A 25,442-nucleotide genomic window follows, 5' to 3' on the forward strand; every position below is an offset into this window, starting at 1 on the left:
GGGCCGCAGTCCGCGCGTGTGCGACTGTAAGCAAGGACCTGCGGGATTCGCCTGGGGTTCACGGGCAGCTCGAGCGCTTACGAGCGGCGGCCGGCCTCTCCTCTTCCGTGAGAAGAGCGCGGTACTGTATAGCGAATTCAAGTGGTTTTTTTTTTCTTATTCTGTTTTTAATTAGAAGCAATATATGTTACATTTTGAAAATCAAGGGGAAAAGAGTAACTGGAAGAAAAATAGGAACTAGAGCTAACTCTTCACTGGTTACTTTTTATCGTGAAATCTCACACACTTGGGGTCAGAGGGGACCTTCGAGGTTTTCTGGGCTAAGGTCAGTCCTTGCAAGTGGTTGGAAATAGAGGAAAACTGATGTACATGGAACTATACCAAAACCGAGCATACGCTGAGTCATAAAGAAAGCCCCAGCACATTTAAAGCACCAAAAAGCATTCAGAGTATTTTCCCTGACCACAACAGACAAACTAGGAATAAACAAGAAAACCGAAAAGCCCCAAATGATTGGAATTGAAACAAAACCCTTCTAAGTATTTAATGGGTTGATGAAGAAATCACAATGGAAATGAGAAAGTATACCTAACTTAATGATAAAGATGAAATATATCAAAATTTGGGGGACAAGTGTTATAGCTTTGTCTCCGGCTACGAATTATGATGCAAATGCTTATTCATAATGGCAACAGGGCAAAACATCAGTTTTGCATCCATATATGTAGAATCTTTAGCCCATTGTTTGGTTACATGCATGATGAGAATCATTCATGATGCCTATTATTTATGTTTTGTTATTGTGTTAGTAATATTAGTTGCTGTGTGAGAGGCAGTATGGTTTACTGATTAACTTCTGGGCTTTGAAGCCTTGCTACCTGGGTTTGAATTCAACCATTTACTTAGCAAGTATTTAACCTCTTTGCGTCTCAGTTTTCTTACTAGTAAAATAGGGATAATAACAGTACTTTGTGTTGTAAGGATTAAATCAGTGAATCCATGTAACACTCGGAGAAAACTGCCGAGCATATTGTTAGCCCCCCAAAATGTTATCTATTATTAGATTTCAAGGGAAGATATATTAATAGATAAAACTAGACAAATTTAGATAAATCCTAAGCGAACTTAAATGTCATGTAAAAGGAAACACTGAGACCTTTTTTTAAGCCATGAAGCCAAAACTAATATTTAAAAGCTTACTGTGTGTTCAGTACATTAGCTCTGCTTAAGGTTACTGTGTATAGGAATTCTCATTTCCTAGTGGAGGAAGATCATGCCTGAGAATGCCTGCCATGCTCATAGAAGTCTTCTGGGAAGTTCTTTCAGCATGTATTCACGCTGGTGCCACAGGAATGTGGCCACCGCTGACCCAAAGATGGATCAGTGGCCCATGAAATGTCCTAACACAGATGTCCATGCAAGAGCAACGGTAATTAGCTTTCTTCGATCAGTGTCTTTCTTGGGAATTTGGCCTGGAGATGCGGGAAGAGAGCTTGTAACCTGGTATTTGAAACAGAAGTAGAAAGATGCCCAGAGATCATCAGAGACAGAGACCTGAGAACGGCAGCTGCATTATGATAATGGTGAGACACTAGAGTGAAGAATTAGGAATGGCAGCTGCTTTTATTGTTGTGAAACCTGTTGCAAAATGACTTCTGGACTGACTTCAATCATTTATAACCCATGTCAGTTCTCTCTAATTCATTCACGTGGTTTAATTTTTAAAGTAAGCAGTCTTTAACACTAAGTACTTAACTCCCACCCGCCCTTATGAAATGAATGGACAGATATGAAAACATAGATATAGCAACAATCCATGTCTGAATCTAGAGAGAAAAAGAGGTCTATGAGTAAAAAAGTGGAAAGAGCTCTATTTCCTCTTCCACTCAGGCCTGTAAGGCAATGGAAGCAGGAGCCACATTGCTTTGGGGCATCTCTAACAGTGGTAACGCAAAGGGGAGAGGGCACAGTTCCCCACAGATAGCTGTGGGATTTTGCACTTTGAGGGCTCTGGCTGTTTAGTCATGGTGCTTGACAGAAGACATCAGTAGCATGCCTGGTAAAGGAATGCCAGGGGCTCCCCCTCCTGGTGGGGGATCAACAGCTGCATCTAGCAGAAATCTCAGTGCGCTTGAAGTGACAGGATGGGGAACTGAACTGCCCAGTAAGAGTTACTGAGAAAATGGCAGCATCTCATCATAAGCACCTGTGGAGAGACACATCTTGCCTTTAATACACTTGTGGTAGGGGGTAGGAAATTCTTGAGGAGTTGGGAGTCCTACACCTTCACATGGGCCCAAGAGCCAGGAAACTTCAAATTTTTACTGTTGCTGTGATCAGTCTGTGTCCTACAGGGATTTGAGGTTTGGGGACACTCAGATTGTGCCTTGTTTTATAGGATGGCTTTCAGTGATCTGGGATGGAGAGACATGCGGGCTTCATGGAGCATCTGAGATATTTTTCCCTTCCCTCCTTCCTTCTTGTTTATTCTTTTTCATAGCTGTAAAATGATATTGGAGCGAGACTCGCAGGTATTGGAATGGACGCACCATGGAAGTTTACATTTATTGAATTCCAGTTGTGTGCCACACATTTGTCCCAGAAAACAGAGATGAATAAGACATCTTTTAGATAGTCATCTTTACCAATCTGCACAGCAAACTGACATTTTGACTGCCTCCCCTCCGCACCCCCCACCATGAAACTCTCTTTTCTAGACTTTTGAGACAACTCACACCTGGATTTTTTCCTTACTTTTCGGCCTGTCCATTCCAGAGGCCTTTGATAATTGCTGTTTCTCCACCTGAGTATTAAACCAAGGTATGTTTTAGGATTCTTTCTTCAGTTGTTGAAAAAATGTATTCTATTTTTACTCTCTATATTTCCGTGGCTTCAGTTACTATCTTTAAGCTGATGTCTCACAAATCGGTAGTTTCAGGCCAGATCTCCTTTCTGTACATCTGGATTCACATACAGGACTGGACATGGAAGCCTGAAACAGTGAAAATGAACTCATTATCTTTCCCCCTGAATCTGTTTTTAACCCTGATTCCCTGTTCACTCAGTCTCTTAAGCCTTGGAGTTATCTCCTCCCTTGGCTGCATTTTATCAGCACCTTCTTTTCCTTCCTTCCCCATCACCACAACCAGTTCCTTGCCAATGATTGCAACCTTCCTGTCAAATGAGGCTGATCTGAAGAAACAATAAACCACAAACTGTTCATCAACTTAACTATATCTTCTTTAATTCCATACCCAAGTCGCTGAAGAAGATGACAAAAATGCCGTGGATTGGTATCTCTGCAGATTCAGTTTACAGTTTCTGTGGAACTTTCAACTCCACTTTGGATATTCTAACATTTGCTGGACACCTTCTACTCCCCACCCACCACTTAACATTAGCAGATCAACCCCTTCCCCTTTCACAGAGAAACGAGAGGTCAGAGAGTGGGAACTTCCTCAACTTTCTGCTGCTAACCCTCCCCCTCTAAGCTCACCCCAAGTTAAAGCCCATCCTTTGTTTCCTTTCCTTTGTCTCAGTAGAAATGACCCCTTTGAACCCGCTACTTCAGGTCAATCTGCTACCTGTTTTCTGGATCATGTTCCCTTTAGTCGCCTCATGGATCTTGCTGTGTCACTTACCTTTCTCTCAGATGTATCTCCAACATTCCCCTGTCTGTTTTTACTTTCCCTTTGGCTGTCTCCCGGCCTGAAGTCCTCAGTAAGTTGCCAGATAAAGCTGAAACTCACAGCTCTCATGCTGTGCTTTCTTTTTCAGTTGACACCTTGGATGTGACTTTTATTTGGATAGGATCTTTGCATATATAATTAAGTTTAATATCTCCAGATCATTCTGGATTTAGGGTGGCCCCTAAATCTGATGACTGGTGTCATTGTAAGAGAAAGGAGAGGAAGATTTGAGACACAAGCACAGAAGAAGGCCACGTGAAGACAGAAGCAGAGATTGGAGTTATACCGCCACAAGCCACAGAACCCGTGGCCCATGGTGCCACCATATGCTGGAAGAGGCAAGGAAGGATTCCCTCCCAAAGCCGTTAGCGTGAGAGTGGCCTACCCTACAGACTTAGGACTTCTGACCTCAGAACTGAGAGAATAAATTTCTGTTGTTTTAAGCCACCAAGTTTGTGACAGCCCTAAGCAACTGATACAGATTTTGGTGTTGGAAAAGGGGTGTTGCTGTAACAAAAGCTAAAAATGTGGAAGTGGCTTTGGAATTGGGTAGTTTATAGAAGTTGGAAGAATTTTGAAGTGCGTGATAGAGAAAGCCTAGATTTCCTTGAAGTGGTGGGTGGTTGGTAAAAACGTGGATGTTAAAGGAAATGCTGATGAGATCTCAGAAGGAAGTGAAGAGTGCAGTAGAGAAAGCTTCTATCATCTTAGAGCATACATGTATTGTCATGAACAAAATATTGGTAGAAATGTGAATGTTAAAAGGTTCTTCTGGGGAGGTCTCAGGAGGAAATGAACATAGCATTAGAAAATGAAGGAAAGGAAATCTTTGTTATAAAGTGGCAGAAAACTTGGCTGAATTGAGTTCTATTGTTGGGTGAAAGCAGAATTAAAAGTGATGAACTTGGATATTTAGCTGAGGAGATTTCCAGGGAAAGTGCTAAAAAATCAGCCTGGTTTCTCCTTGCTGCTTATAGTGAAACATGAAGGAAAGAGATAAATGGGAGGAAGGAACTGTTAAGCAAAAAGAAACAAGCATTTGGTGATTTGGGAGATTCTCAAACTGTCTAGATCACAAAGAATGCTAAAATTAGGAAATTCATTGTTGGAAAAGCATGCTCTGGAAAGAGGGTCAAGGATATGGCTGGGCAACCTTTTGCTTAAGAGATTGTCTTGTAACTTACGGATTTACTCAACCATTCAGCAGAAGCCAGGAATAGATATGGGGCTATCCAGAAAGATCTGTGGGGACCCTTCTGTCTAATGGAGTAGACCTCCATGTCATACAGAGGAGGCACACACAGTTTTTGAGAAAGTTGTATTAGCAGGAACGCTGACAGTTTGAACTGAAGGGGACAGAGAGAGGACCAAATGAAGGAAGGCTTGTGGACTTCTGAGATTCTACAGGCAGGAAGCTGGCTGATAGAGTTACTTGTTTGCAAACATGTGTTACCCTTCAAGAAAAAGGAAGAATGTCTTCAAGGGCAGAGCCCCCGTGACACAGAGACTGGCAGGGTCCCGTCATAGGCCCAAAGGACAGAGCATCAGGCCACAGAGGATTATTTTCAGGCCTTGAAACCTAAAAGAATTTGTCCTGCTGGATTTGGAGCTTAGTTGGGAATGGAGACCCCTTTATTCCTCTTTTGCAATGGGAATGTCTATCCTGTGCCTGTCCCACCCTTGTATTTGGGAAGCAGATAGCATTTTTTCTGGTTTCACAGACTCTACAGATAGAGAAGAATTTTGTCACAGGATAGATCATACCCAGAGTCTAACCCATACCAGATTTAGATGATTTAGATAAGATTTGAGACTCTTGAGCTGATGATATTTAGATAAGATTTTAGAGTTAATGCTCTAATGGGTTGAGACTTTTGGGGTTGTTGGCCTGGGGTGAAGGCATTTTGCATGTTTGTCACACTGTAGTGGGTTGAATGTGCCCCTCTTCCCCCAAAAAAGATATGTCCTCCTGAAACCTGTGAATATGACCTTATTTGGAAAAATGGTCTTTGCAGATGCAATTAAGATTTCAAGATGAGATCAGCCTGGATTGGGCTGGGTCCAAAATCTGTGATGCCACCACCATCACCATCTTCCGTGGGTCTCTGTTAATAAGTTCTTTTTAGTCCTTATTTTACTGATTTATCTGCAGCACTTAATTGCTGACCACTTTCCCTTTCTTTCCTTCCTGAGTTTCAGTAACCATATTCTGATTTTCTTATTTTTCGTAACATACTACCTTAGTCTCTTTTGTGATCACTTCTTCTTTTGCCTATCACATAAATATCCATGTTCTTAAGGGTTCTGTGCTTGATCTCTTTTTCTTGTCCCTTTACATAGTGTAATTACACTGTAACTGTCTCGATTCCTAAGGTTTAATTTCCACATATATGCTCCTAGTTCCCAAATTTCCATCCTGAGCTGTACACCTAAATATCCATTTCTTATTACGTATTTCCACTTTGATGTCTCTCATGACCTTCAAACTCAGGAACATATTGAAGCAAGTTCAAACTTTTTCTCTTCAATTCTTCTTTCACCCATTTTTTGGGTAACACCACCATCCATCTATAAATTCAGCAGTTGTCTAATGTAAGAGGTGGAAAATAAATACAACTCATTTGCTAACCCTGATGGATAAGTAGTGGCTCCTGGGAGAGCTGATTTGAGTTGTAAAGAGTATAATATTTTTTTAAAGATTTTTTTGATGCAGACCATTTTTAAAGTCTTTATTGAATTTGTTACAATGTTGTTTCTGCTTTATGTTTTGGTTTCTTGGCTGCAAGGCATGTGGGATCTTAGCTCCCTGGCCAGGGATCGAACCCACAGCCCCTGCAATGGAAGGCGAAGCCCAGCCACTGGAAAGCCAGGGAAGTCCTATAATTATTTTTCTACATCTTTATTGGAGTATAATTGCTTTACAATGGTGTGTTAGTTTCTGCTTTATAACAGAGTGAATCAGTTATACATATACATATGTTCCCATACCTCTTCCCTCTTGCGTCTCCCTCCCTCCCACCCTCCCTATCCCACCCCTCCAGGCGGTCACAAAGCACCGAGCTGATCTCCCTGTGCTATGCGGCTGCTTCCCACTAGCTATCTATTTTACGTTTGGTAGTGTATATAGGTCCATGCCACTCTCTCACTTTGTCACAGCTTACCCTTCCCCCTCCCCATATCCTCAAGTCCATTCTCTAGTAGGTCTGTGTCTTTATTCTGGTCTTACCCCTAGGTTCTTCTTGACATTTTTTTCCCCTAAAATTCCATATATATGTGTTAGCATACGGTATTTGTCTTTCTCTTTCTGACTTACTTCACTCTGTATGACAGACTCTAGGTCCATCCACCTCATTACAAATAGCTCAATTTCGTATCTTTTTATGGCTGAGTAATATTCTATTGTATATATGTGCCACATCTTCTTTATCCATTCATCCGATGATGGACACTTAGGTTGTTTCCATCTCCTGGCTATTGTAAATAGAGCTGCAATGAACGTTTTGGTACATGACTCTTTTTGAATTATGGTTTTCTCAGGGTATATGCCCAGTAGTGGGATTGCTGGGTCATATGGTAGTTCTATCTGTAGATTTTTAAGGAACCTCCATACTGTTCTCCATAGTGGCTGTACCAATTCACATTCCCACCAGCAGTGCAAGAGTGTTCCCTTTTCTCCACACCCTCTCCAGCATTTATTGTTTCTAGAGTTTTTGATGATGGCCATTCTGACTGGTGTGAGATGACATCTCATTGTAGTTTTGATTTGCATTTCTCTAATGATTAATGATGTTGAGCATTCTTTCATGTGTTTGTTGGCAGTCTGCATATCTTCTTTGGAGAAATGTCTATTTAGGTCTTCTGCCATTTTTGGATGGGGATGTTTGTTTCTTTGATATTGAGCTTCATGAGCTGCTTATAAATTATGGAAATTAATCCTTTGTCAGTTGCTTCATTTGCAAATATTTTCTCCCATCTGAGGGTTGTCTTTTGGTCTTCTTTATGGTTTCCATTGCTGTGCAAAAGCTTTGAAGTTTCATTAGGCTGCATTTGTTTATTTTTGTTTTTATTTCCATTTCTCTAGGAGATGGGTCAAAAAGTAACTTGCTGTGATTTATGTCATAGAGTGTTCTGCGTATGTTTTCCTCTAAGAGTTTGATAGTTTCTGGCCTTACATTTAGGTCTTTAATCCATTTTGAGCTTAATTTTCTGTATGGTGTTAGGGAGTGATCTAATCTCATACTTTTACATGTAGCTGTCCAGTTTTCCCAGCACCACTTATTGAAGAGGCTGTCCTTTCTCCACTGTACATTCCTGCCTCCTTTAACAAAGATAAGGTGATATATGTGCATGGGTTTATCTCTGGGCTTTCTATCCTGTTCCATTGATCTTTCTGTTTTTGTGCCAGTACCATACTGTCTTGATTACTGTAGCTTTGTAGTATAGTCTGAAGTCAGGGAGCCTGACTCCTCCAGCTCCATTTTTCGTTCTCAAGATTGCTTTGGCTATTCGGGGTCTTTTGTGTTTTCATACAAATTGTGAAATTTTTTGTTTAGTTCTCTGAAAAATGCCATTGGTAGTTTGATAGGGATTGCATTGAATCTGTAGATTCCTTTGGATAGTAGAGTCATTTTCACAATGTTGATTCTTCCAATCCAAGAACATGGTATATCTCTCCATCTGTTTGTATCATCTTTAATTTCTTTCATCAGTGTCTTATAATTTTCTGCATACAGGTCTTTTGTCTCCTTAGGTAGGTTTATTCCTAGATATTTTATTCTTTTTGTTGCAGTGGTAAATGGGAGTATTTTCTTAATTTCACTTTCAGATTTTTCATCATTAGTGTACAGGGATGCCAGAGATTTCTGTGCATGAATTTTGTATCCTGCTACTTTACCAAATTCATTGATTAGCTCTAGTAGTTTTCTGGTAGCATCTTTAGGATTCTCTATGTATAGTATCATGTCATCTGCAAACAGTGACAGCTTTACTTCTTCTTTCCGATTTGGATTCCTTTTATTTCCTTTTCTTCTCTGATTGCTGTGGCTAACGCTTCCAAAACTATGTTGCATAAGAGTAGTGAGAGTGGGCAACCTTGTCTTGTTCCTGATCTTAGTGGAAATGGTTTCAGTTTTTCACCATTGAGGACGATGTTGGCTGTGGGTTTGTCATATATGGCCTTTATTATGTTGAGGAAAGTTCCCTCTATGCCTACTTTCTGCAGGGTTTTTATCATAAATGGGTGTTGAATTTTGTCGAAAGCTTTCTCTGCATCTATTGAGATGATCATATGGGTTTTCTCCTTCAATTTGTTAATATGGTTTATCACGTTGATTGATTTGCATATATTGAAGAATCCTTGCATTCCTGGGATAAACCCCACTTGATCATGGTGTATGATCCTTTTAATGTGCTGTTGGATTCTGTTTGCTAGTATTTTGTTGAGGATTTTTGCATCTATGTTCATCAGTGATAATGGCCTGTAGTTTTCTTGCTTTGTGACATCCTTGTCTGGTTTTGGTATCAGGGTGATGGTGGCCTCGTAGAAAGAGTTTGGGAGTGTTCCTCCCTCTGCTATATTTTGCAAGAGTTTGAGAAGGATGGGTGTTAGCTCTTCTCTAAATGTTTGATAGTATTTGCCTGTGAAGCCATCTGGTCCTGGGCTTTTGTTTGTTGGAAGAATTTTAATCACAGTTTCAATTTCAGTGCTTGTGGTTGGTCTGTTCATATTTTCTATTTCTTCCTGATTCAGCCTTGGCAGGTTGTGCATTTCCAAGAATTTGTCCATTTCTTCCAGATTGTCCATTTTATTGGCATAGAGTTGATTGTAGTAATCTCTCATGATCTTTTGTATTTCTGCAGTGTCAGTTGTTACTTCAACTTTTTCATTTCTAATTCTATTGATTTGAGTCTTCTCCCTTTTTTTCTTGATGAGTCTGGCTAATGGTTTATCAATTTTGTTTATCTTCTCAAAGAACCAACTTTTAGTTTTATTGATTTTTGGTATCATTTCCTTCATTTCTTTTTCATTTATTTCTGATCTTTATAATTTCTTTCCTTCTGCTAACCTTGGTTTTTTTTTTTTGTTGTTGTTCTTCTTTCTCTAATTGCTTTAGGTACAAGGTGTGGTTGTTTATTCGAAATGTTTCCTGTTTCTTAAGGTAGGGTGGTATTGCTATAAACTTTCCTCTTAGAACTCTTTTTGCTGCATCCTATGGGTTTTGTGTCGTCGTGTCTCCATTGTCATTTGTTTCTAGGTATTTTTTGATTTCCTCTGTGATTTCTTCAGTGATCACTTCATTATTAAGTTGTGTATTGTTTAGCCTCCACGTGTTTGTATTTTTTACTAGATCTTTTCCTGTAATTGATATCTAGTCTCATAGCATTGTGGTCGGAAAAGATACTTGATACAATTTCAATTTTCTTAAATTTACCAAGGCTTGATTTGTGACCCAAGATATGATCTATCCTGGAGAATGTTCCATGAGCACTTGAGAAAAATGTGTATTCTCTTGTTTTTGGATGGAATGTCCTATAAATATCAATTAAGTCCATCTTGTTTAATGTATCATTTAAAGCTTGTGTTTCCTTATTTTCATTTTAGATGATCTGTCCATTGGTGAAAGTGGGGTGTTAAAGTCCCCTACTATGAATGTGTTACTGTCAGTTTCCCCTTTTATGGCTGTTAGTATTTGCCTTATGTATTGAGGTGCTCCTATGTTGGGTGCATAAATATTTACAATTGTTATATCTTCTTCTTGGATTGGTCCCTTGATCATTATGTATTGTCCTTCTTTGTCTCTTCTAATAGTCTTTATTTTAAAGTCTATTTTGTCTGATATGAGAATTGCTACTCCAGCTTTCTTTTGGTTTCCATTTGCATGGAATATCTTTTTCCATCCCCTCATTTTCAGTCTGTATGTATCGCTAGGTCTGAAGTGGGTCTCTTGTAGACAGCATATATATGGGTCTTGTTTTTGTATCCATTCAGCCAGTCTGTGTCTTTTGGTGGGAGCATTTAATCCATTTACATTTAAGGTAATTATCAATATGTATGTTCCTATTCCCATTTTCTTGTTTTGGGTTTGTTATTATAGGTCTTTTTCTTCTCTTGTGTTTCTTGCCTAGAGAAGATCCTTTAGCATTTGTTGTAAGGCTGGTTTGGTGGTGCTGAACTCTCTCAGCTTTTGCTTGTCTGTAAAGGTTTTAATTTCTCCATCAAATCTGAATGAGATTCTTGCTGAGTAGAGTAATCTTGATTATAAGTTTTTTTCCTTCATCACTTTAAATATGTCCTGCCACTCCCTTGTGGCTTGCAGAGTTTCTGCTGAAAGATCAGCTGTTAACCTTATGGGGATTCCCTTGTGTGTTATTTGTTGTTTTCCCTTGCTGCTTTTAATATGTTTTCTTTGTATTTAATTTTTGACAGTTTGATTAATATGTGTCTTGGCGTGTTTCTCCTTGGATTTATCCTGTATCGGACTCTCTGTGCTTCCTGGACTTGATTAACTATTTGCTTTCCCATATTAGGCAAGTTTTCAACTATAATCTCTTCAAATATTTTCTCATTCCCTTTCTTTTTCTCTTCGTCTGGAACCCCTAGAATTCGAATGTTGATGCGTTTAATGTTGTCCCAGAGGTCTCTGAAACTGTCCTCAATTCTTTTTATTCTTTATTCTGCTCTGGAGTAGTTATTTCCAGTATTTTATCTTCCAGGTCACTTATCCGTTCTTCTGCCTCAGTTATTCTGCTATTGATCCCTTCTATAATATTTTTAATTTCATTTATTGTGTTGTTCATCGTTGCTTGTTTCATCTTTATTTCTTCTAGGTCCTTGTTAAGTGTTTCTTGCATTTTGTCTATTCCATTTCCAAGATTTTGGATCATCTTTACTATCATTACTCTGAATTCTTTTTCAGGTAGACTGCCTATTTCCTCTTCATTTGTTAGGTCTGGTGGCTTTTTATCTTGCTCCTTCACCTGCTGTGTGTTTTCCTGTCTTCTCATTTTGCTTATCTTACTGTGTTTGGGGTCTCCTTTTTGCAGGCTGCAGGTTCATAGTTCCCGTTGTTTTTGGTGTCCGTCCCCAGTGGCTAAGGTTGGTTCAGTGGGTTTTGTAGGCTTCCTGGTGGAGGGGACTAGTGCCTGTGTTCTGGTGGATGAGGCTGGATCTTGTCTTTCTGGTAGTCAGGTCCACGTCTGGTGGTGTGTTTTGGGGTGTCTGTGGACTTATTATGATTTTAGGCAGCCTCTCTGCTAATGGGTGGGGTTGTGTTCTTGTCTTGATAGTTGTTTGGCATAGGGTGTCCAGCACTGTAGCTTGCTGGTCGTTGAGTGAAGCTGGGTGTTGGTGTTGAGATAAAGATCTCTGGGAGATTTTTGCCGTTAGATATTACGTGTAGCTGGGAGGTCCCTTGTGGACCAGTGTCCTGAAGTTGGCTCTCCCACCTCAGAGGCACAGCACTGACTCCTGGCTGCAGCACCAAGAGCCTTTCATCCACACGGCTCAGAATAAAAGGGAGAAAAAGTAGAAAGAAAGAAAGAAAGAAAGAAAGAAGATAAGATAAAATAAAGTAAGGTAAAATAAAAGAAAGTTATTAAAATAAAAAAATAATTATTAAAAAAAATTTTTTAAAGAAAAAAACGGACGGATAGAACCCTAGGACAAATGGTGAAAGCAAAGCTATACAGACAAAATCTCACACAGAAGCATACACATACACACTCACAAAAAGAGGAAAAGGGGAAAAAATAATAAATCTTGCTCTCAAAGTCCACCTCCTCAATTTGGGATGATTCGTTGTCTATTCAGGTATTCCATAGATGCAGGGTACATCAAGTTGATTGTGGAGATTTAATCCGCTGCTCCTGAGGCTGGGAGAGATTTCTGTTTCTCTTCTTTGTTCACACAGCACCCAGGGGTTCAGCTTTGGATTTGGCCCCGCCTCTGTGTGTTGGTCGCCGGAGGGCGTCTGTTCTTCGCTCAGACAGGACGGGGTTAAAGGAGCCCCTGATTCAGGGGCTCCAGCTCACTCAGACTGGGGGGAGGGGGATTGCGGATGCGGGGCGAGCCTGCGGCGGCAGAGGCCGACATGACGTTGCACCAGCCTGTGGCTCACTGTGCATTCTCCCGGGGAAGTTGTCCGTGGATCCCGGGACCCTGGCAGTGGCGGGCTGCACAGGCTCCCCGGAAGGGGGGTGTGGAGAGTGAGCTGTGCTCGCACACAGGCTTCTCGGTGGCGGCAGCAGCCTTAGCGTCTCGTGTCCGTCTCTGGGGTCCGCGCTTTTAGCTGCGGCTCACGCCCGTCTCTGGAGCTCCTTTAAGCAGCGCTCATAATCCCCTCTCCTCGCGCACCAGGAAACAAAGAGGGAAGAAAAAGTCTCTTGCCTCTTCGGCAGCTCCATACTTTTCCCAGACTCCCTCCCGGCTAGCTGTGGCGCACTAGTTCCTTCAGACTGTGTTCACGCCGCCAGTCCTCTCCCTGCGATAAGACCGAAGCCCGAGCCTCAGCTCCCAGCCCCGCCCGCCCTGGCGGGTGAGCAGACAAGCCTCCCGGGCTGGTGAGTGCCGGTCGGCACCGATCCTCTGTGCGGGAATCTCTCCGCTTTGCCCTCCGCTCCCCTGTTGCTGTGCTGTCCTCCGTGGCACCGAAGCTCCCCCCTCCGCCACCTGCTGTCTCCGCCCGCGAAGGGGCTTCCTAGTGGGTGGAAACCTTTTCTCCTTCACGGCTCCCTCCCACTGGTGCAGGTCCCGTCCCTATCCTTTTTTCTCTGTTTATTCTTTTTTCTTTTGCCCTACCCAGGTACATGGGGAGTTTCTTGCCTTTTGGGAGGTCTGAGGTCTTCTGCCAGCGTTCAGTAGGTGTTCTGTAGGAGTTGTTCCCCGTGTAGATGTATTTCTGGTGTATCTGTGGGGAGGAAGGTGATCTCTGCGTCTTACTCTTCCACCGTCTTCCCCCTTTCCCCCCTATAATTATTAATTAGGGATGTCTGCTCTGGGCTGGGGAGCATCATTCTAGTCCTGCTCGTTTGCGGTTATGCCCTAGATTCTTCCCTTATCTTCCTCTCTCACATTCAGATAGTCACCATATACTGTTGGATTCTGTCTCTGTTTTGTCTCTCAAATTTATCCCTTTTCTTCATTCCTGTTGTCACTGCTATAATATGTCACTAGCTATCTCTGGTCCCCACCTGCAACTCATAATTCACTCTCCACCTCCATGCTCTTTAAAACCTAAATATTATTTATTGCTATATAAACAGATGGAGAGCCAGTCAAACTTATAATCTCTAGCTATACCCTACAGGATATACTTCAAGCCATTTACAGTAGTATACCTCAAGACCTAGACCCTGACCTAGTATTGAGATGAGCCTTGTCTCTCCCAGCAGCCTTACCCACCAGACACGTGACATACCGAGCTACTCATAGTTTCCTGAAGGCACCACATTATTTCCAATCTCCTTGCCTTTGCACATGCTGCTCCCTCTGCCTGGAATGCCCTTCACCAATTTTTCCCCTTTCTTTGCCAGAATAGCTCCGATTAATTTTTCAAGTCTCTGCTGCACCATTACCTTTTCTGGGAAACTTTTCATATACCATTATTCCAGATATAGTCTCAGTGCTTTTCCTCTGTGTCCCCTTGGTGTGTAGGCAAACTGTGGAACTGAATTTACCACACTACAGTGGAATTACCTTCTTTCTTGTAGGTATTTAGTGTCCTTTGAGGAATCTTTATTCTGTTTGCAGTTCCAGTGCCTTAGGTGTTTAGTATCTTTTTTTTTTTGACCATGCAGTGCAGCATGCAGGATCTTAGTTCCCCAACCAGGGATCAAAGCTGTGCCCCCTGCATTGGGAGCGTGGAGTCTTAACCACTGCACCGCCAGGGAAGTCCCAATATCATTTTTTTTTAAATTAACTTTTTTGTGGGGAGGTAATTGTAGACTCACATGTAATTGTAAGAAATAATAGAGTTGTACCCTCACCCAGTTTCCCCCAGTGGTAACACTATAGTACAGTATCACAGCCATGATATTGACACAAACACGGTCCAGGTACAGAATGTTTTCATCACCACAAGGATCTCTCCTGTTGTCTTTTATAGTCACACCTACTTCACTCTTACTCTCATCCCCTCCTTAACCTCTGACAACCACTGATCTGTTCTCCATTTCTACAATTGTGTCATTTTAAGAATATTATGTAAATGGAATCATACAGTATGTAACCTTTTGGAGTTGGCTTTTTCCAAAAGGATAATTCCCTGGCAGTTCATTCAGGTTGTTTCATGTATCAATAATGTGTTCCTTTTTAGGGCTGAATAGTACTCCATAGTATGGATGTACCACCATTTGTTTAACCAACCACCTGTTGAAGGACATCTGGGTTATTTCCGGTTTGGGGCTATTACAGATATAGCTGTAATGAACAATAGTGTACAGATTTTTATATAAACATAATTTTTCATTTATTGGGGATAAATGCCCCCAAATGCAATTGTTCAGTCATGGTCATATGGCACTTGCATGCTTAGTTTTATATGGAACACCAAACTGTTTTACAATAAATTTTTAATGAATAAAGGAATGAGCAAATAACATTGTTCAAAATCTTTAGAGTGAATATTAGGATCAAATAAATCTGTTTCTACTAATTGCATAGTCAATCACGTTAGCTACAAGAATGATATTCTAAATACATTGAAACATACTGCAGAGCAGAAATCAATAAAGCTTAAATGTGATAAGCTTCTTCATTACTCTAGGAGTCAGGGTTTTTATCCTAAACTGTTTATAGCAATAGTGAGGTTAGATTTCTCACAAATGATGTGCAGACACTGCACTATAATGTTTAATCTCTAAATGGCTGCACTTTGAAAATTACATTGAAAAGCCTCCATAAATGATAAACATAGTTTGTTAATCACTAACGTAACATTAAACATGTAAACACAAATCCCTTGAAAATTTTTTTCTATTTTTATGGTGTTCCACTGGACACCATAAAGGTGCTACAACCTTGATAGCATTCTCACTTCATACCAAGTCTATCTTTTTATTTGAAATTCATACCCAGCACTTAGAATAAGGTTCTTCAGTTATCATGGAAGGAGCATGTGCTCTAGACCCAGATGGACACGAGGCTGAATCTGAACAATATCGCTTACTGGCAAGTTACGGAATCTCTCCTGGCTTTTATTTTCTCATCTGTTAGGTGAGGATCCTTCTAAACAACCTACATGACATGACATGACAGAGCTGTCAAGAGAAACAGATGAAATAACATGTACAAAGTGTACGAAAGGCATCAATAATGTTCAGTTCCTTTCTCCTATGGCATTTTTATAAATTTTAAATTTGGATTTATCTTTTTTAAAAAATGTATTTTATTGAAGTATAGTTGATTTACAATGGCATGTTAATTTCTTCTGTATAGCAAAGTGATTCAGTGTGTGTATACACACACACACACACACACACATTCTTTTTCATATTCTTTCCCATTATGGTTTATCACGGGATATTGAATACAGTTCTCTGTGCTATACAGTAGGACCTTGTTGTTTATCCATTCTATGTATAATACTTTGCATCTGCTAATCCCAAACTCTTCTATGGCATTTTTAATTTCCTGAGGAATAAATTTCTAAGGCTTATTTATATACTTTGTCATGTTGTCCAGGGGATTTAAAGAATAGCTTAAAAAAACCCAATCAGATCCAAGGAAATATTCAAGGGCACTTGTTATAATCTGCCAATGAGCCTTCTTAACATTAGAGATAGATATTAATATAAAGAAAAACAATTTATGCCCCACTGAAAAAGTTAATATCTTGGGACACAAACCTTATATTTCTTGACTTTTTTCTTGGTAATGAATATACATTCACTACAGTTCAGTTCAACTAAGTGAAGGAATTGTGTTTCTTAATGTGGACTAATACATTTTGATTTTTAATAATTAAATGCTATCAGAAACAAGATCACCACTGACAGAGCCCAGAATTTTAAACAAACACCCACTTGGAGAACGGCCAAGAGCACAGATCAAGAACTACTTAGAGAGATCACCATTTACAACAAGTAGGAATAGTAGCTTACTAATCATCTTGTATCTGATTAGAATTTATAAATTTGAGAAGTGGTAGCCTTTCCACCTGACTACTTGCTCTGCAAAATTTAGGAAGATAAGTGTAATTGACAAAAAATGCAAGTTGACCTAATTTTGCATTTTTCAATGTTATTTTTGGATTACTATGGGGAACCTCTGTATGTCAGAAAGAAGAAGGAAAAGAGACATTTACCAGGAATATAAAGGAGCTACTCTACAGTAAAAAATGATTGGGTATATGTTTCAACTCTATTGAGGCTCATAAGAAGATAGGTTTAAACAGTGGCGTTAAACCAAAAAATCAAGGTTTGGTTCTGTTCTCTGGAGGCTAGGTACCACATGGGCAAGGTAGGGCTGCACCACATGGCCATGCCTAACTCTGAATATCATCTCCATCAGTCCAACACAAAGGTCTGAATGATTTTGATTAGTCTTCTTCAGGAAGACCCCATTAAAATGTGTTCAAATTACCTTCGTGATATGATCCATTAGCCCTTGGCATGGAATAGTTTACCAGATCAGCTAGTTGCTACCTAGACTGGAACTCTGCGAAAATGAAGCACAGGCAGTTTAGTTTTGTTGGGAGTGTGGAAGATTATGGGAAGTTCCTGGCATCAAGTGTTTATAAGGAGGAATAAATGAGGAGCTGAAAACGAGGTTGGGGGCAGAGAAAAGGAAGCAGGAGCACCCTGGAGTGTTGCAGGATCAGCAGACTGGAAACTTTTCAAGAACAGGAAACATGTCTAGTTCGCCATTGGGCACCATTGTTCACAGGTTAAATACCACAGTGCCTGGAACATAGTACCTGAACAAAAATGTTTATTGAACAGGTGGTCTAAATTGGGAGGTGGTGTCTATTCTGAAAGGAGAGATAGAGCTCCTTAAATTAAATTTATATACCTAACGGAGTTTGCCTAAGCCTGGCCTTGCTGAAGGCTGTAGAGCCACAATGTGGATGGGGGAGGCTATAGAATTTCTTTCTGTAAGGTTTTTAAAAACAAGACAGACTGTTATCTGTCTGCAACTGTTTCTATGCAAAACAGAAGAATGATCTGAATAATTTGAATAGCCTCTGACCCTTTTCATCCTTGGGCTTTTTTGTTTTTAATTTCAAGAAATGCATTGCAAAAGCATGTACAGCCACCATTCACCATCAAGTAAGAACAGTCATCATTTGTTGAGAGGCTGTTGTATGCCAGGCAATATGCTGAGTGTGTAACCCGTGCATTGCCGAATTGTTTGATTTTTGAGAATTCCTGCGGATTTTACCATGTAGTGACACAGTCCTCCTGCAGGTGTCAGTCTTTCCCTGCAGAATGTTACCCGTTGAGTCGACTTCCGCCTTACACTGAAATAGGGCTGAGAAACCAGTGATTTTTAAAGTTGGTAACACTAAGGTTAAACAAAAAGATCGATTTATTACCTATATCTGAAATGAACTTCCTAAATATCAGCCTGACCGTTAGAAAGTTAAATTCAAAAAACTTTTTAAAAAATAGAAACCTTGGTGATTAAGTTCACATACTTTTTGAATGGCTTTGCAGTTTTACCTTATCTTTAGCCTAAAAGAAGATAATTTGTCCTATTTTCTTCAGGAAAACTGAAACAAGACTCGTTTTTGCAAGGCAAGCTCAGAAGATGGATGAAAAGCTTCTGGCCTCCACTTATGCCCCGTTTTGAACCGCCCTGTCTACCTCATTTCTGACGATTTTTCCCTTTTCTCAGAGGGGTTAGTGTGACTGAGCTTGGGGAAATGACTGGTCAGATCTGACTGGTTCCTGGCAGAGGCAGAGTTCATCAGCCTCCCTTCCCTCCACCTGGGCCTCAGCTTGTCCTTTAGGCGTGTGGCCATAGCAGGTGCTGAGAGTACAGCCCTGCAGGAACATGCCAGGACAAGATGGAAGAGTAAAGCAGAATTAGCAATACGCCCAGAAATAGCAAATTTTAAATTGTTATCCCATGGTTTTTGCAGAAACACTCTTCGAGGCTTGCTTCACTTTCTTGATGCTTCTGGGCAAATGCATAAAATATTTTCACCCCTGTAGCTCTGTATGTGGCTCTGGTGAGTCAGTATGTCATACAGTGACAGCATCTGATTTTCGGGTATACTCTTGAAACATTTAGGGTTTCGCATCTCAGAGCTGTGGAATTTTTATCTCTTCCATCAGACCCCTGGGTCCAGCTTGAAGGCAGTACTTCTTAGATTGCGGTCTGTTGATCATCTGCATCTCAATCGAGGGGGTGTTTGTTAAGGGAAAAAAAGGCAAAATCTTAGACCTACCTCTCTTCAGAACCATAGAACCAGGTTCTCTGGAGGATTTACAAGAAACAACATTGATTCTTTCCCTCGCTGAAGTTTGAGAAGTACTGAAAAACAGTGCTCCCAGGAGCCATCAGTTCTCTGAGCACAGATTGCAAGTCTGATTTGGTCCTAGTTGCCAGTTGCTATCCCTGTTCACATGGGGTATCTTCAGGGCTCTTCCCCATTCCTTATTCTCAGTTGAAGTTTATGCCCAGAACCTTTATTCACTAAGGATGATCTGAGAATCTCCCAGAGTTCAGTGCATTTTAATAAAGTCCCCACTGATAATGTCAGGGGACCCTAAATTCCAGCACATTTATTCTGGATTAATCCTGGCATAGTCAGGACCCCCTGCTTACCTTTCTCCTTTTCTCCCCGCATCTGTCGAGTGGTATTCCTGGCCACCTCCCTTCTCTTCTGTTCTTTACCTAGCAAGAAATGTTCTCTTAAGATCTGATCCTGGGTCCTTCCTCAGGGACAAACTCTTCAAGTCCTCCAGGGAGAGGTGGTTGCTTAGTCACAGTGCAGGGTACTCACTGCCTCGCTCTCTAATTTGTTTCCTATCCGCTTCTTGGAAGTAGTTTTCACCTTTTTTGTATCCCTGGCATCGAGCCTAGTGACTAGGACATAGTAAATGTTTACTGTGTGCTGACTCACAGAAGGATTTTCAAAAATCCTACCTCCCTCTTCTATTTCTGTAAATCAGTGTAAAGCAAATATTAATAAGTAAGCTCCTTGAGGATAAGGCCCAGGGCTTCTTCATCTTTAACATGAAGAAATGAACCTATGCATGAAAATGTGTATCTCTCACTTCTGTTTCCATGTACCAATTTGAGATACTATTATATGGAACACTAAGGGGAGGGGCCATATCTCCCTCATATCCAGCTCTTGACATAGTATCTAGCACATACTAGCACTTGCTAAATGTTTACTGAAATAAAATTCAAGAAGCTACCAAGAAATCACTCTCCGTGAACTCATGTAGTACGGCAAGAAAAGATAGCCTAACTTTTACATATGCACCTGGAATGTTCTCCCAGACAGAGAGTTAAAGAACTTGTCCTGGGTGCTGCACTGGGTAGAGATGGATGCAAGACTAAAACCCAGGGTTGCTCAGGTCTGGAGGAGCCATTCAACAGAACAGAAAGATGGGGTGCTTTCCTGGGTCGCTGGCTGGGGAGCCCCCCAGTGAGGGTTGTAGGTAGTCCTCATTTTCCAGAGACGACCATTCAATACATACATGTCATCTTCCACCAAGCAGTTTTGCTTGTCCATCCTCTAAGTGTAGTCTAGGGGAAGAATCTAGGAGGCCTTGTAAGGATTAAAGTCCATTATATGATAGTTTTAGTATGTGCATTTCTCCATCACAGGTGGGAAAAAATCCATCTTTTTGAGCCCATTGTAATGCAGCATATAGAAGGTAGGGGACAGTGCTGGAATACAATATATATGACAGAGGCAGAATTATAGAGGAGGTGACTTAGGCAAACTTAAGGGTCCTTTGGAGTCAGTTGGTTGAATTTTCTTGCTTTAACAGCATCCACTACCAGCACCAGCAAAAATATTAGTGATCATGTATTTCATGGCTGGTGAGTGGCAGCGTTGATCTTTTGAACCCAAGTCTATAGATTTTTAGTTCACAATGTTTTTTATTACACTGTAATGTGATTTCTTTCAGTAGGTTTTTTTGTTTGTTAAAAATAACTACCTATTTTTCCAGATTATAAGAATAGTAAATTATCCTTATAAAATTCAAACTTAGAGACATGGATGTTTAAGAAGGTAAAAGTTTCCATTTTCCCAACTCCCTTCCATTTATAAGTAATGCTAACAGCTCAGTATATATTCTTATACTTTTTCTTATATATAAACATATCTTTTTAATAGAAGTAGAAACATATTATGGTTACTTTTTTCCATTGGAAGCTTTATGCAAAGTGCACCAAGACTTGTTCAACGCACATATGGACTAATAGGTTTATGCACAGCTTTTTTGAGCTAATATATGTGGTTACTTTTGAATGTTGGCCCTGCAGCTCCTAACAATTGTTTTTCTCCTGTTGTTTTCCAGATTAGCGTTATTGTGATTTTAGCCTTTTTAATTTGTAACACATGGTGTGATTCAAACCACTGAGTCTTAGCATCTGTCAATGATAAGATCATTCTTTTTAGTGATATAAGGATGGTTGCCCATAATGTGGCAGAATTTGGCTTTTCATTTTTTGTTATGTTATTAATCACTGTAGAAAAGAACTTGTGGTAATTTTTTTTCTTCTTAAGCTTCAGTGAGTATCCTGAAGTCTCTTTTAAATTTCCACACAAAATGAAAACTAAGGTGGTTTTGGATTTTCCAAAGCAAAACTATTTTTCTCTGTCCCCCAGATTTGTATTCTAAGTCATTTATGTAGCACTAGCTGACACTGCTCTCTCACACCTGGGAATCTTGTATGCTGCAGTCATAATGATGGAATAGGGCAGTCTGGCGTGAGCAGTGGATGGGACTAACGTAATGGAGCCACATTGAGGCCACTGATGTGCTTAGAAGAGCTCACATTAGGACTACCTGTGACCTGTCTTCTTCAATACTGTCCCTGATGTTACTGATTTAAGGGTCTGGTTTTCTCCTTTGAACTCTTTCTCTTACTCTGTTTAGAACTATTTATTTCTCATTTCATTCCTTTTAACTTCAATTTTAGTATGTATTTCTTCTGATATAATTTATCTACATATATACACTTTATGAATATAGTAGTAGTATTATATATTATATATACATACACTTTATTAGTACAGTATTACTTGCTTAACATACAAAGAAATATACATTTTTGGTATTGGGTGTATGTGCTCAAATTTTTTTTCCTGATGGTAGTGTACGATAAAAAATATTTGAGACCACTGTACAATATTATGAATTTCTTGTGGACTTAGATCATTTCTTTTCTTCTTGATATCCCTAATTGCTTAGCACAATGTCTGGCCCATAATAGAGGATTAATAAGTATTGTTGGCTGGCTGGCTGGCTTGCTGGATAGATGGATAAATTAATAAATCATGTGACTGTGTTTCTCCTTTTGAGTAGGAGGTCATCTTAAGTTACCATTTAGTAAATACTTCAGGTACTAAGGACACATCTGGGTGATCAAACAACTAGACTCTGATAATTGATCTAGATGCTATGTTTGGATGAATTAAAAACTGATTCAGCTTGCCACATTTTCCAACAGTCCACCAGACTGATGGATTACCACAAAATAAATGGTGAATATGATTGAGAAATTTTATGTAACCCTGCTCCCCAGGATCCATTTGTCTTAAATATTATCAGAATCCTATCTAGGGTTTAGCAAATGACATGATCTCCACAAACATTTATGTTTAGATTTCTTTATATTTCTTCTCCCTTTGGTAAAAAGGTCATGTGGTCAGAGCAATACAATGACATGATCAGGGATGAAGAAACAGGGAGAAAAGAAAAGTCCTGAAAAAGGTTTGTATGGCTCATATTCAACTGAAATGTTGACCCCCCCCCAACATTAGTCTTCTCATTTCCAACTCTTTAAGGTGACAGTGAGGGGACTGAGGGTCATTGCCAAGCAACAGCGCCTCTGACTCAGTCTTCATGTCACCTCTCCTGTGGCTGATGATTTCCTACGTCACTGCCATTCTTGATATTCCCTTCGACAACTACGTAAAACAGGACCTAGTACATAGTAGGAACTTGAAAACTGTTTGTGTATGAAACATGTCTTCTCTGTATAATCTGAGCTCATGTACCTGCAAACGTACATGTCTTTGGTTGTGGAGGTGGTAGTCACATGCCGGCCAGGGCAGGGCTGGGGGGCGTGGCACAGCATCAGCACACTCCTCACCCAGCGTGGCTTGGTCAGGCGGTTCTGCTCAGCACCACCTGTCTGCCTGTTGGTGAGGGAATGGCTGTTATCTCCTTCAGCTTTATCTTCTTTGGGATCCTCTTCCCCTGTGCAAATAGATAAATAGACAAAAAGCCAGGTTGGACACTATAATAAACCCTGTGCTCTTTCCATCAGAATTTTCCACATCAGATTCAGCTTGGTGCATTGCTGATGTTCTCTTAATTTTGCATGGTTGTTTTAACGATGTGGGCAAAATAGAAGGAAATGTGAATTTCTATAAATGGGGGCATAGTTTGGAGTCCAGCTGTGAATTATACGAGTGTGTAGTTGTTGTTGATAAGACCATTTTCTGCCTCTCGCTCTTCTATTTTTGCCTTGTTCAAAATCACATATTAGACATGAATGCCCTCTCTTAGTGCTGGTACCATGATATTCCTGACCAATTTTACAAGAGAAGAAAAGCGCACTGAGGCAGAATGGTTTCTACTAGCCAGTGAGGTGAAAGTTATTCATATACTCTTCTTTTTATTTTAATTCAAGTTAACCTTTCAAAAAAGATTTTAAGGGCCAATTATATGTGTCAGTGATTTTCCTTTATAGTGGGTGATTTAACACATGTTACAATATAGCTGTCTTTTATGCTGGAAGAAGAATCTGAATCTTCCTCAGAACCATAGTGGAGAAATTGTTTATTACTCAAGATCTAGAACATACAATTTTTAGCCATTATTGGTAGAGTTACACTTTTTTCTTTATTGTCTGTGATAGGTACAAAGTGTAAGCCACAAACTCAGGCAGGCAAAAGGTATAATTTTATTTTTCTAAAGCTTGCTTAACTTCTATTGTAACCCGTAACTGAGCTGAAAAATGCCCCTCCCCAAATTCATGTTCAGGGACTTCCCTGGCCGTCCAGTGGTTAAGAGTCCACGTTTCTGCTGTGCGATGCGTGGGTTCAACCCCTAGTCAGGGAACTAAGATCCCAAATGCCGCATGCATGGCTCAGCAAAAAAAAAAAAAAAGAATAAACAAATTTGTGTTCACCGGGAGTCTGTGGGTGTAATGGTATTTTAAGATAGGGTTTTGGCACATATAATCAACTTAACATGAGGTCATGCTGGATCAGGGTGGGCCCTAATAAGAAAAGTGGAACACGTGAACATAGTCAGGGCGAAATGTGCAGGTGGGGTCAGAGATTGGAGAGATGCATCTACAAGTCAAAGAAGGATAAGGATTGCTGGCAACCATCAGAATCTGGAAGAGGCAAAGAGAGATTCTTCCCTAGAGACTTCAGCCCTGCTGACATCTTAATTTCAGAATTTTAGCCTCCAGAACTATGAGAAAATGAATTTCTGTTGTCTTAAGCTACTCACTTTTTGGTAATTTGTTATGGAAGCCCTGGGAAACTAATATTCAGCCTCTTTTTAAGTTGGAGTAGCAGAAAATTAACTTATTAAATTTGGGGAATCCTTCCTCTTTCTCTGGAGTTACTTTAAGTAGCAGCAAGATGTGATGTTGAAGTGGGGACCATCAGATCCTTGACATCACCAAGCCACACTGGTGTCCCTGATCCCTAAGCTGTCTCCCAGTTGGCCTGCACCTATTTCTTCTCTGAGATATTGACATCTCCCAGGACTTTAAACTAGGACAATAGTTTGCAAATCCCCTCTGTTCTTGAACTCCACAAACCTATTTGGTGGTGTTGCCACCTCTCCAGAACTTGGCCTAAGGAATGGCTCAGAGTTTATTACTGATGCATGTTCTCATTATTGAGGATTATTTTTCTAGCTCTTTATTTTTCTTCCCCCTTGTGGTGGAAAGGAGGTGGCAAATTCTTGCTCATTCATGTAACTTTCTCTGAGATCTTTTTTCCATGTCTTAATTATTTTTTTTCCCCTAACAGTGTAAATTAGTGACTTTCAACTGGAGGTAATTTTCTCCCTAGTGGTCATTTAGAGATGTCTGGAGACATTTTTGCTTGTCACAGCTGGGGAGTGGGAGGGTTGCTACTGGCATCTGGTGGGTGGAGGCCAAGGATGCTGCTAAATGCACAGCCCCCAATACTTCCCAATTCCTCTTTGATGTAAATAAATTATTTACATTAAAATATAAAATAGAGCATAGCATTTATTGGGGCTTCTGAATTGGCTAGATAGCTAAACCACCTAATTTAGGAGGAGAAAAAAAACCTCCTTTGGAGCCCAACATTTTTTGGTTTATTGGAGGTGTTTGGATGACTTAGGCAAGTGCATATTTTAGCTAATTCATGCCAGGCTGTGAAGAATGTTGGGCTGAGAATGTATAAACATTCCTGCTTTTCTTATCAGCTGTTTAAGCAGGCAACTTCACACCTCTGGGCCTTGGTTTTCTCATGTGTTAGAGGTTTAAACTAGGTTATCTCTGAAATTCCTTCCATTGAATTTTTCCCTGTGATTTAGGAACAGATTGTGAACAGAAATAATTTTTAT

General features: G+C 40.3%; 1 long non-coding RNA gene across 3 annotated transcripts in view; it reads left to right on the forward strand.

Annotated features, from left to right (window-relative positions):
* The first annotated feature begins 11 nt into the window (after positions 1 to 11).
* LOC137223216 (uncharacterized) overlaps positions 12 to 25,442 on the forward strand; it is a 322,264-nt gene continuing 296,833 nt past the window's right edge. For all 3 annotated transcript variants that reach the window (XR_010942755.1, XR_010942753.1, XR_010942754.1), the window contains exon 1: positions 12 to 121. This is a non-coding gene — a long non-coding RNA (uncharacterized lncRNA). The remainder of the gene's footprint in view (positions 122 to 25,442) is intronic.

The sequence above is a fragment of the Pseudorca crassidens genome, chromosome 4, assembly GCF_039906515.1.
Source record: "Pseudorca crassidens isolate mPseCra1 chromosome 4, mPseCra1.hap1, whole genome shotgun sequence".
Classification (NCBI taxonomy): domain Eukaryota; kingdom Metazoa; phylum Chordata; class Mammalia; order Artiodactyla; family Delphinidae; genus Pseudorca; species Pseudorca crassidens.